Source organism: Sinocyclocheilus anshuiensis, unplaced genomic scaffold, assembly GCF_001515605.1.
Source record: "Sinocyclocheilus anshuiensis isolate Anshui unplaced genomic scaffold, SAMN03320099.WGS_v1.1 scaffold1529, whole genome shotgun sequence".
Taxonomy (NCBI): domain Eukaryota; kingdom Metazoa; phylum Chordata; class Actinopteri; order Cypriniformes; family Cyprinidae; genus Sinocyclocheilus; species Sinocyclocheilus anshuiensis.
The window spans coordinates 336,016-341,703 of record NW_015540930.1 but is presented as its reverse complement, the minus strand read 5'-3'; positions in this window follow the sequence as shown (position 1 = coordinate 341,703).

The window sequence follows — 5,688 nt, the reverse complement described above, 5'->3', positions numbered from 1 at the left end:
CAGAAAGCTTTCATTATATTTATAATTCATCAAAAATATCTTAATTTGTGTTCTGAAGATGAACGAAGGTCTTAAGGGTTTGGAACGACATAAGGGTGAGAAATTAATGACATAATTTTCATTTTTGAGTGAACTAAAATTATTTCAATTAAGTCTTTTGAATTTATATTAAGTTTAACTGAATTAATGAAAGTGAAGTGATGTGTGGTCAAGTATGGTGTTCCATACTCAGTATATATTTTTAATATATTTACATGTATATATTTATATTCATATATTTATATTATATATATTTAATATATAAACAACATATTTTTCTATAGGTATTATGTATTTATACATAAAAATAAACAGCACACACATATATTATGTAAACAAAAACGTTTATTTTGGATGTGATTAATCATTTTGACAGCACTAATATATATATATATATATATATATATATATATATAAACAAAATAATAATAAGGACCCCCCCCCACCGACAATTCCTGCCGGACCTGAGACTCGAACCTGTGACCTTTGAGTTACAAGTCCAACTCTCTAGCCACGACTCCCCCGCCCCCCGTAGAATTTCAGGGGAGAGGGCGAACACAGTCCCCCACTACCACAAATTATGCAGTCGAGATTCCCACTCCCACAGCCGGAGTGCAATGGCCAAGCCTCGCCCTGGGTGAAAGACCCTCTTGATCATGGTGTCTCCCCTGCCAGGTAAATATCTTTCTTTTTTTTTTTTTTAAAGGAAAGGAGGTGACATGTGGTCAAGCATGGTGTCCCATACTTGGGGTTTGTTCTCTGCATTTAACCCATCCAAGTGCACACACACACAGCAGTGAGTAGTGAACAAACACGCATACACACACACACACACACACACACACGTAGTTGGGGGTTTGGTGCCTTACTCAAGGGTCTCATCTCAGTCATGGTATTGAGGGTGGAGAAAGCGCTGGTAATCCACTCCCCCCACCGACAATCCCTGCCGAACCTGAGACTCAAACCCACACCCTTTGGGTTACAAGTCCGACTCTCTAACCATTAGGCCACAATTATTTATCTAAATCACTTTAATTAGCTTATTTCAATGAAGTTGAAGTTTTTACTTTTATTAACAATGATTACTGTTTTCTTGACGAACATACAGTACAGTTCTTGAAACTTCTGGAATTGCGTATTTTTATGGTGGATTTTCATATATTTCATAAATCATTCTCATAGTTAAAGAAACACCCACATGTGTGGCATAAGAGACTCCTGTTTCACAGCTCATAATCACTGTCAATCAAAGCACAAAGGAACTTAAACATCAAAAGTGAGACTAAAGACTACGATGTCAGCTCAGCTCAGATAGCAGTCAACAAGTTACTTAAAAGTAATGATAGGTCTCTGTTCAGTACAAAGTTTTTTGTTTTTGTATTTTTTGAAGAACAACATTGCTGTTGCCTCATTTTGACCCTATAATAACCCAAAATTGGTAAGGAAATGTTTTGCATGACTCACAAAGTCTGTGCAAATTACAGAGTAAAATGAATTTATCAGTGATTTTCTCTCTCCCTCTCTCTCTTTTTTTTTTTGTGCCAGAGAGATGAATGATTCAGATAAATGCTGGTAATGTAACATCAGCACACAAAAATGGCTACATACCCCCCATCATCTTGTTTCCTTTCTTATCAAAATAAAGTTGAAGCATCAAGAGTATTTCGGAGCAGCTCACAGTGAGTGTGAAAAAAATAAATCACATGCATTCTTTTATCTAACAGCCTCCCTGTAGATGTAATTCAACAGCTGTAAATATTTAACAGTCATCCTCAAACAGAATTATTTCAGTTCTGCACAAGCTGGCTCCCAAAGTTCATTATTACTGCATAGCTTATGGCTACTCCTCTTCATCAAGGCTGCATTACATTATTTACAAACCAAAAACAATTGTGTGAAAAGTATAATACAAGGCCAGGGACGCCGATAAAAAAGCAGTGTGCATAATAGATGGAAAAAGTCATTCTTCGTGCGTACGTTACATAACGAGCCCCACGTGTTGAGGTATTGTATATTTAAGGAAGCAGCACTTCCTAAACTCATCTATTTGTTTTAAGAGGGAAGTAAATGGACAGATCTAGGACAACCTAAGCAGAGTCTCTATGCTGCGGAATGGCGCTTCGTAGCTTCACGGTCCTAATGGGAAGAAAATTTCATAGCAAAGCTTGTGCCGTGTGAGAGAAACGGCAGAAATAGACATAAATGCACTTAAACAGCTGATCAAGGGGAAAATACACAGTAAACCAAGGAATCTTTTGCTTTTTATTTTCTTTTCTGTTCTGCTACAGAGTTCTGAGAGGTTTGGGACTCGGCAATCTATTACGGGTCAGGGGAAAACGTTTCACACAAAACCAGTCGCATGATGTTCACGCGGGTTCATATTTTCCTAACAGCAAACCGACTCAGGGTTTTCACAGGGTGATACTTTTAAAATGTGGCCTGCAAAAACATCTTACTGTAACTGTTTATTTGTCATGTTCTTTTTATGTTTGTTTGCAAGCAGTAGCAACAATCCAGTATGACACAACACTAGCACTGGCACTTTCCTGTTACTGTCACTTTTGATTAAATTAATGCAAATAATTAACATATATGTGTGTGTCCATGTGCGTGTGTGTACACATATAATAAATGTTCAAAACAGCATTTATAATGTCTTTATTGTCACTTTTGATTAAATTAATATGTGACTCTGGACCACAAAACCAGTCTTAAGTCGCACAGGTATATTTGTAGCAATAGCCAAAAAAAACATTGTAAGGGTCAAAATTATCAATTTTTCTTTTATGCCAAAAATCATTAGGGTATTAAGTAAAGATCATGTTCCATGAAGATATTTTTTAACTTTCTTAATTTTTTTAATTTTTGATTAGTAATATGCATTGCTAAGAACTTCATTTGGACAACTTTAAAGGCGATTTTCTCAGTACCGGTATTTAGATTTTTTTTTGCACCCTCAGATTCCAGATTTTCAAATAGTTGTATCAACTATTTATCATAACAAAACTATTTATCATATCTGTTTATCATAACAAACCATAATATATATAGGCCTTACATGTGTATTTAGATTTCTGCTTTTATGCCTTTTCAAATTTTTTGTTACAGAATCCCTGACTTAAAGAAACCTCAAAATGAAAATAATTTACTCATCTTCACCAAAAGTGTAATTGTCACTCTTGAATTGACTTGTATTGGAGTTCAGCTCACTGATTCAGTGATTCATTCACAGGGTTCAACATTTCACTGCAAGGACAATTATCAGTGAATAACTCAAATTCTGATTCAGTTTTTCATTGAAGCTTAAAGCTCAGGTTTGCTACAACATAGGGGTTGAGAATGTTTTGAACTGTCCCTTTTTATATTTATCTCTGCCCTAGAGAAAAAATAAATATACTAAAATGTATTTAAAATATATTTATTTCATGCTAAGTATACTACAAATACATTTACATATATATTCATGTACTTAATAAAACTACCCTGCAATTGTACTTTTGGTAATTTTGTACTGTTTTTGTTCAGAAGTAGTGCTGAAGTCCAACTAAAGATATACTGAAGTATATGAAGTATCTGATTGTGCTAAAGTGAAACTATTGTAAGTATACTTTTTAGTTACACTTTAAATAGCTTGCATTTAAATACATATTCAAAGATCATACAATCCTCATCAATAGTGACATTAAAATACATTTTAGGCTTAATATTAAGAAATGTGTGCACAAGTAATACTCCAAATAAAGTTTATTTATAATTTTTATATCAGTAAGTCTCAAGAGATATATCAGTAAATATGTTAATAGATTTAAACTATACTTAATGTATTTTAAATATATTATAGGGATTACATTCCACATACACATTTATCAGTTCTTACTTTCTCTGGGAATCGAACCCATGTCCTTGCAGTTGTTATGCTACTGTTAGAGAGGAAATATTTACATTCGGCAATCCTTCATCCTAGTCTGCATATTCATGTTGTTCATCATCGTATGAAAAAGAACAGTCTCATGCATTTTAATTGATGCCCTGTCTATATGTAATCTCTAAGACATGCACTAAATATTATTTTTGCTCTAAAATATCCATATCAAGGGATTTTCCTTAGCTAGAAAAAAAGGAAGAGTTTAAAAGCAAAGCTAGTTCCTCCTCTCCCTCTTTAGATGTATCATCCAAAGCATTCTTTTATAAAGACAGATATAGGTTTTCCTTTTTAAGACTCAGCCACCCTTCCTTTAGGATTTTCAAAAGAGAGCAAACCAAGACATGTCATTTACATAGATGTCAATGATGGATGCACACAGAATCAAGCACCTTCTAAGGGTTAAAACACATGATTTTATATTCAGCATATACATGGCTTGAATCAGGCTATATATTTGTATCACAATAGTCCGCCAACATTTGCTGTACATGAAAGCACACTGAAAGAAACGGAGAAAAAGCAAGCCAGTAAACAGGCAAGCGTACGGCATGCTAAACAGGGCAACACCCTGCAATGTCTGCTGGTTCAGAGCATCATTAATCAGAGCCGCATTGCTGGTGGCTTGTGTAGATTGAGAGATTTGTGGATCATGTAAACGCCGGTGGAGACAGAGCAGCAACGATGCAGAAAGGTAATACAGAGAAACACTGCCTAGATGATTCACGCACACTTTGTGGTGTGAAGGCTTTGTTGGTTAAGTACTATGTGACATGCTGACAATGGATTGGTGGAGACACAAAACAGTTTTTGACAAACTGTGAGGGATAAACAGGCATTGCAATTAAATTGACACCTTATATCAGAATATTTCTGTTGTCATAAATTATGTATTTGCATGAATGAGATTTTATTTAGTGCTATAATGACATTTTAGAATATTAAAAAAACTTGAAAACACGAATGTTTTATTTGTGTAAGTTAGTGAACTATTATGTGAAAAATATTAAAAACCTATTAGAAAGTGAAGAATACTAATGAGGTACATGATCTTAAAGGGACAGTTCACCCTATGAATGAAAATTGTGTCATCATTTATGATACACATTTGTGTGTATGCGTGTGTGTGTGTGTGTTTTGTTTTGTTTTGCTTTGCTTTGTTTTTCCAGACCTGTCTGCCCTGTATGTGAAAAAAAAAAGATGTACACTTTAAAATACTTTTAAAAAGTTTATTGAAGAGTATTAATATTACAGCAATAAAATACTTTAAAAGAATATACTTAAGTGCAAAAAGAATGTTTTTGGACACATTGCATGTTAACTGCTAATAAATGAAAATGTACTATGGTTAAAATATATATCAAATGCAATTGGCTGAACTTTAGAGAGCTTTTTTGGTCCACTCAAGTATGTCATTTTTTTTCTTTTTGTGTTTTTCGAACAACCTAGTATGAGAGCCTGTTCTAGTACACCCCCGAAACAAAATCAAGACATTGTAAAAGAGCATAATAGGACCCCTTTAAAGCAAAAGTAGTAAAACCTAAAAACATAGTAGCAAAAGTAAAGTAATACTTACTTTGGCATTATTACAAAGTACACTTTTTAAGTGTACTTAAGTATGTTAAGAAATGAATGTGCATGCTCTTTAACTACATTTAAAGGTGGGGTAAGCGATTTCTGGTAGCCAATGTTGACATTTGAAATCACCAAAACAAACACGCCCCTAC